Source organism: Eschrichtius robustus, chromosome 1, assembly GCF_028021215.1.
Source record: "Eschrichtius robustus isolate mEscRob2 chromosome 1, mEscRob2.pri, whole genome shotgun sequence".
In the NCBI taxonomy this organism is placed as follows: Eukaryota; Metazoa; Chordata; class Mammalia; order Artiodactyla; family Eschrichtiidae; genus Eschrichtius; species Eschrichtius robustus.
The window spans coordinates 182,233,437-182,240,945 of NC_090824.1; the positions used below are offsets into that span (position 1 = coordinate 182,233,437).

At 48.4% G+C, this 7,509-nt stretch overlaps 1 pseudogene; it reads right to left on the reverse strand.

Moving 5' to 3' along the window:
• Window positions 1-452: 452 nt before the first annotated feature.
• LOC137761600 (heterogeneous nuclear ribonucleoprotein K pseudogene) lies at window positions 453-2,843 on the reverse strand (annotated as a pseudogene).
• Between the last annotated feature and the right edge of the window lie 4,666 nt (window positions 2,844-7,509).

The following is a 7,509-nucleotide window of genomic DNA, read 5'->3' on the forward strand; positions in this document are numbered from 1 at the left end:
TGCTCTGGTGGCTGAGGCCCGCCCGGGTGGGTGGCAGGTGCCCCGGCCGCTGTGCAGAGTCCGCACTGCAGCCCAGGCTTCCTTGCCCTTCATCACCATGCTGGGTGCTCCGGGGACCCACACTGGCAGAAAATATCACCCATGAGTTTCTGTTTTTGTTTTTAGGTTCACTAAATTTATTTTAAAAATCATAAAACGTTTCTTACAAAAGAGCATTACATTCTGCACACTGCTCTGAATAGATGCCAGGGACATATGGACTATTGTTACTTCTCCTCCCTATCCCACCCCCCCAAATGTTACAGTGACCACAAAGCAAAGCGTTCACAATAATTACATGGGGGGATTTTCTTTTAAAACCACCAACAATGAAGAAAAATTAAAATTCACTCACTCTGCTGTTTCAAAATTTCAATGTTTTTGCACACCCTCCCCCAACCCCCAACCCTGTTTGTAAGGAACTAAAACATTACATCTGGTGAACAGCAAAGATTTCACTACACCTCAAATGCAGAACACCTATGAAGCAGAGGAATGTTGGCTTTTTAAACAGAAGCAAATAAAAAAAAGAAAGATGCAGAACTCCTTCAGTTCTTCACTAGTCTTAGAAAAACTTTCCAGAATACTGCTTCACACTATAAAAAAGAAAAAATACCTTGCATTAGAATCCTTCAACATCTGCATACTGTTTCACACTGTTCTGCAGCAAATACTGTGCATTCTGTATCTGGTCCTGCGTTCCTGTAATGGTAATGTAATGATCCAATCTTTGGACCCCTCTAAAGGCTCATCAATTTTGATCGAAGCTCCTGACTCATGACAGATTTGTTTCATCCACTGACCACCTTTGCCAATAATAGATCCAGCCAGATCTTCGGGAATAGTTACTTGTGTAGTAACAATAGATCCACCAAGATCACCGTATGAGCCACGACCCCCTGCATAGGAATAATCATATCCAGAGCCACCCTGTGGTTCATAAGCCATCTGCCACTCTGATGGGCTCCATGTATCTACTGCAGAGTCCCCGGTTTCATCAACACTGAAACCAACCATGCCATCATAACGGTCTCCAGGTCTTCCTCTTCTGTCATAGGCCATTAGATCTCCTCCTCTGGGTGGTGGTGGAGGAAGAGGAAGATTCCAAGCTTTGCCACCACCCCGGCCCCCTCGTCCAGGAGGAGGTGGAGGAGGTCCTCGACAAGGGCTCCTATCATCGTAATCTCTTCTGGATGGAGGCATGGGACGCGCGCCCTGACCAGGAGGCATTCTGTCAAAGCCACCTCTTCCCAGCATGGGAAATCCCATGGGACGTCCACGGCGGTCATCAAACATCATTGTAAAACCACCATAATCACAGGTTTCATCGTAAAAATTGGGATCATAAGGCTGAGCACGTCCTTTGATGGGAGACTCTGATATAAGATCAAGGATGATCTTTATGCACTCTACAACCCTATCAGGTTTTCCTCCAATAAGAACAACTCTGTCTCAGTGGATTGAGAACAACGTTACTGGAAAAGCTTGATTGTTGTCTGAGTGTTCCTTGAAGTTCTTTGATTTTAGCACCTTTGACCCCAATAATTCCTCCAGCCAGACTCTGATGAATCAACAGTCTCAACTGGCAGTCGAAGTCGCATCCTTTAGAGTGTTGGTAATTTAAGCATTCCACAGCATCAGATTCGAGCGGGAGCTGGCTGGTTGCAGTGGGCGATGGCAACTGCAGGCCCTCTTCCAAGGTAGGGATGATTTTCTTCAGAATTTCTCCAATTGTTTCAGTATCAGCACTGATACTCAATATGCGCTCGGGGCCACTGCTGTCTGGGAATAAAACACTGGCATTGTAGTCTGTACGGAGAGCCTTACTATTCTTGCCTCCTTTTCCAATCACTGCCCCAGCATTCTTGCTCTGAAGCAGAATGCGTAATTCAACCATCTCATCAGTGTTTCTAGATCTTTTAAAAGTTTGTTCCTCTTCCATATCTTCAGCAGGGCACTTACCAAATTCGCCATTGGTCTCGGTGTTGGGAAAGGTTTCCTCTGGCTGTTCAGTTTCCATTTTCTTATATTAAAGGGACACACCAATCAGTTATCAAATATATCTATCCTTGCAGGGCAGAACTGAAGTGTTCTGGGCGGGACCAACTGACACCCTAGTGCTGCAGTAGCGGGGCAAGGCTACCGTCCCCATGCCGCCGCACAGCCTCAGCCAGCCACAGCTAGACAGAGAACGAGCCCACCCATGAGTTTTTGAAGTCTTCATAGACTAAGAATGTTTCAAAGAAAAGGAATTACAGAAATAGCACATACACTATGTAGGGCTGTGGCATTAAACCATCTTGTGTGCTCAATAAATGCAGGCTAGGAACAGCCACTCGAGGGCAACCATGGCTTAGAGGGAGATGGGGTAAGGCCTGACCCAGACCACGTGGTCAGTGTTCTCCAAAATAAGTGTCTGCAGAAACAGGCGCGGTACTGGCCAGAGATAGGAACGTCCAGAGCTGCTGAACCAAATCTCAACGTAGGGAATGATAAACACAAATAGACACATGGGCACACTCATGTTGTCCTCTATCTAGAAAGCCCACTTTCAGGGAACTCCCTGGCAGTCCAGTGGTTAGGACTCCACGCTTCCACTGATGGGGTTCCATGTTCAATACCTGGTCGGGGAACTGCGTGGCCCAAAAATTAAAAAATAAATAAAAGTCCCATTTTCATTAAGAGCCTCCTTATCTGGGCTACTTACTTCCTCAAAAGTGTACCAATAGTTACTGTGTTTTGAAAGGGAAGAATATGGGAATTCCCTAGTGTTCCAGTGGTTAGGACTCAGTGCTTTCACTGGCTTGGGCCCCAGTTCGATCCCTGGTTGGGGAACTAAGATCCCACAGGCCGAGCGGCACAGCCATAAATAAATGAATGACTAAATAAAAGGTAAGGATTAAAAAATCTATTCCCAAGTCAAGCCCGACACTAGTCTGCCATGTCAGTGCTTCCCAGAGCTCACCAGACACTAAAAGCAGGACCCATCAGAGCTCACCAGACACTACAAGCAGGACCCATCACGAGCCTCATTAAGAGCCAGCTGTTCTAGAGACACTGTACCATGTGTCAGCGATCGATGGGTCCATCAGGGTCCTGCATCCTCCCATTGGGTCCAGCGTCCTCCCACTGTTTCAGGGACAACAAGAGCTAATGTTTTCTAGAAAGCTATGCTTTCACCAAAAGCTGGTCGAAAATCCAGTTTATAGAAAAAGAGAGGCATCATGGGGATATAAAGATGACTACACTAGCTAAGAGGTCTGAGTCTCTCCATTCCCAATAACTATCAACATTTAAGTAAATCAACCTAAAATCTGGTATCCATGCCTATAAAATTAAGGGAGTAAGTTATACCTTTATGACCTCTTTTAGCTTGAGGATTCTATTTCAGTGTGTACATCTGTAGCTTTGATATCCCAACAGCTAGTCCTTAAAACTGTAGGATCATTTTCTCCTGATCGGCGTCATGGATTTTAAACAGCAGAGAGAAAGGATGCCTACTTTTGTCCGTTAGAACAGGAAAGGTTTGGGTGTTCTTAAGTCCACCCGCTTGGACCACAGAACTGTCTCCACCAACCACCTACCTGGCCAGCACACACCCCCTCCGGCCACCTTCCTGCTTTGGGTCCCGGCTCCCTCGCTCCCTGCCGGGTTTGCTCTTGGCCCTGAGCCCTAACAGCTTTGTGACCTTGGGCAAGTTACTTACCCTCTCCAAGCCTGCTTCCTCATCTGCAAGATGGGGATGATGATAAAAGCACCAACACTGACGAGAATTAGATGTGATAAGCCCCGTATGGTGCACGGTTTGGTGCCTGGCACAGGGAAAGCACTCAGTGAACTGCAGCGATTACTTTTGATAATGACAACCGCGTGGTTAGAGCATCCACAGGACTCAGGACGTAACGGAAGAGTCTATGAAGTGCCAGTAAAGGGCCAGTGTTGCCAGGGCCCCTGGTCCTCTCCTTCTGGACCCCTTGTCACTTGTAGACTTGAAGGAATGAACATATGGACTGACTCCCTGTGTCTCTTCCCAGAAACTCCTCATCCCACAGCCCTGAAGATGGGGCAGGAATCTAAGGAAACAGGTGGCATCATCAATGAATCTCTTTCACAAAAAAGAAACTGGTGGGCTTCCCTGGTGGCGCAGTGGTTGGGAGTCTGCCTGCCAATGCAGGGGACACGGGTTCGAGCCCTGGTCTGGGAGGATCCCACATGCCGCGGAGCGACTAAGCCCGTGAGCCACAACTGCTGAGCCTGTGCGTCTGGAGCCTGTGCTCCACAACAAGAGAGGCCGCGACAGAGAGAGGCCCGCGCACCGCGATGAGGAGTGGCCCCCGCTCGCCGCAACTGGAGAGAGCCCTCGCACAGAGGCGAAGACCCAACACAGCCAAAAATAAAAATATAAATAAAATTAATAAAAAAAAAAAAAAAAAAAAGAAACTGGTGACAGTGGTTGCCTCCCGGGTGGCTTGGAGCCAGGGATGGGAGACAGACTTTTCACTTTGAATTTTGAACCTCAAGTACATCTTACCAATATTAAAAATTAAAGTATTTTTTAACATGTTGATTTTTGAAAACTAAAAAGAGACAATTTGTATTTTTATTGATTGATTGATTGATTTTTGGCTGCTCCCTGCAGCAAGTGGGATCTTAGTTCCCTAACCAGGGAGGGAACCCATGCCCCCCGCAATGGAAGCACGGAGCCCTAACCACTGGACCGCCAGGCAAGTCCACAATTTGTATTTTTAAAAGGTTACACCTTCCCTCCGGGGAACTGGTGAGCTGAAAGGCGAGCTTCACGTGCCTCCCCCGTGCACCCCATAACTGCAGGGCTGTGGGCAGAAGTGGTGTAATCCCCTGACTCAGGATCAGTAATTTCTATCTCCAGAAGTCCAGATGCGGAAACTCTTAGGATTAAAAAAAAAGCCACAGATGCAGTGACAGCTCTGGACTCTGCGCAACACTGTTGCACAAGATGAGCCATATTCACACGGCTTCCAACATACCACTCGCTCTGTCCACCAGGAGGCTGTAGGCGGCATCTGCTAAGGCTGGGTGGAGAGCTAGCAAATCGTGCTAATCTAGCAGCAAAAGGTTTGCTTCCAGGGACAAATCAGATGAGCTGGAATCTGGAGGAGTCCCGTGCGGCTCCGACAGCCTGGCCCCAGCCCCAAGTCGTACAGCTTTTCCCCTCTCCCCACCAGCTGCGGCCTCAAACATCACCCGTATGGCAGACGCCGCCAGCTGCCCACACCCTGCTCTTGCAGAAACCAGTTCTATTCCGCACCGATTGGCCATATGCTTCGCAGAAGCCTGGAACCCTCCCTGCCCCAGGGGTTGAATCCTCACTAGTAATCCAGAGCTTTTAATTCCACTCTCCTTGCCAGCGAGCAGTTACGAAAGGAGTACGATGAGCGAGCGTCTAGCTGGTGAGACTCGGAGGGCGTCTACTGCTGAAGGTCTTCTGTGCAGGTTTCCCTTTGCTCTTAAGACAGGACAAACGGAAGAGGAGCTACCGGCTGCCCCTCTGGTGCCTGCACCCGGGCAGCAATGTCGGGATCGGGGGACCAGCTACACAGGGAGCCAACGGTCGTGAGGCTGGGTTGAGACACTGAATCTCCTACCTCTGCGCCTGGGGTTTTGTGAGGTGATAACACTTCCTCACTGTTTAAGCCACTGTGGAGAAGGGGGGACATCACAGCTATGTAGGGCCCCAAGTAGTCAGATGCAATCTGCTTCCCCTGAGACGACAGAGTGGGGTACACACGTGCACGCACGCTCTCTGTTACACCAAACCAACCCCTGGTGAGTCCTAACTTCACCTCCCCCGTCTCCTTGACTCCAGCTCCTTGGAGGGGCGTGCCTGCTCTGTACCCCATCTGGATGCACCACCCCGCCCCCTCCGCCCTGGCACTACCACTCACTTCCAAGTCTGCCTCCTGCAGGAAGAGTTCATCTGACCTCGCCTACAGCTTCCTCCAGTTCTAACACAGAGTGTCTTCTGCCTCGACATCCCTGGGTTGCCCTCTCCGTGTCCACATTCTGAGCACACGTCATTTATAGTGACTGACCGATTGATTAACAGAATGAAAGGATGAGTGAACTGCGTGAACGATGGATGAATGCATGAGTACAAAGCACCATTTTCCTTCACCTGAAACCTGGGGTTTTCCTTCCCTCTTTTCTTTCTTGTCTTCTTTCCTCATCTTACTTCTCTGTAGAACAAAAGACAAAAATTGAGATAAAAGATATTCAGAGCTCAGACTCTGCAGGATGAGTAAGTATTTCTAGAGAAAGCCTCGAACGGCACGCCCAACCTCCTGGGAGTTACAGATAAGGGAAGGGGATGACGGTGTGGGGATAGCACTTAGACTCCACACAACGGCCTCCTGCTCTCTACTCCCCCCACCCCAAACAGCTCCACACAATGACCAGCTCCACTACTGAAACTAGGGGAGGGGCAGCCTTAACAGGTCAGGAGTCACAGCAGAAAATGCAGCGAGTCTAGCCCACAGGAGGCCTTCAACAGATGTCCCACCGGAGAATGAGGTGACAGAGCATCTTGTGGTTAGGGCTTTGGGCTTATACCTTGAAGTTTTTTATTATAAAAGCAGGATAGGGGCTTCCCTGGTGGCGCAGTGGTTGAGAATCTGCCTGCCAATGCAGGGGACACGGGTTCGAGCCCTGGTCTGGGAAGATCCCACATGCCGCGGAGCCGCTAGGCCCACAACTAGTAGTTGTGCACCACATCTACTGAGCCTGTGCGTCTGGAGCCTGTGCTCTGCAACAAGAGAGGCCGCGATAGTGAGAGGCCCGCGCACCGCGATGAAGAGTGGCCCCTGCTCGCCGCAACTAGAGAAAGCCCTCGCACAGAAACGAAGACCCAACACTGCCAAAAATAAATAAATAAATTTATAAAAAAAAAAAAAAAAAGCAGGATGAAATGTGGATACCAGTAATCACCCGATGTAATGAATTTCATCTGAATGTGCAGACTCAAAAATATTTGACCTAAAAGTAGCTGTTTTGAAGTGGAAAATAAAATTTTGGGTTGTTTTAGTTTTTACTTTAAAACTCCTATGGTTGTTAGCCAAAACTCAAAATAGAGGGCCACCAGCAGGAGATTTCCAGACCATCTGCAGAAAGGCCTACTCCATCATACCAGCTGAACCTCTCATAGCTGCTCTTCTGTGTAAAAGCCCTGGGGCCGAGCTTCTGATGAGATGGCAGAAAGAACACTGCAGAGATCACGACCCACTGTGGAAATCGGCAGTGGACCCCCTTGAAGGTATGCAAATACAATTCTAACTTAAACCTTTAAATCAGGACAGTTATTAAAATTTGCGTTAATGTTCATCATGTAATAGCAAACCGACACTAAAAACTTCTGCAAGATCTTTTATGTTACACAATAGAGTAAAAACTGTAGTATATGTTCAGATAGTTAAATGAGCACCAAACACTACAAAG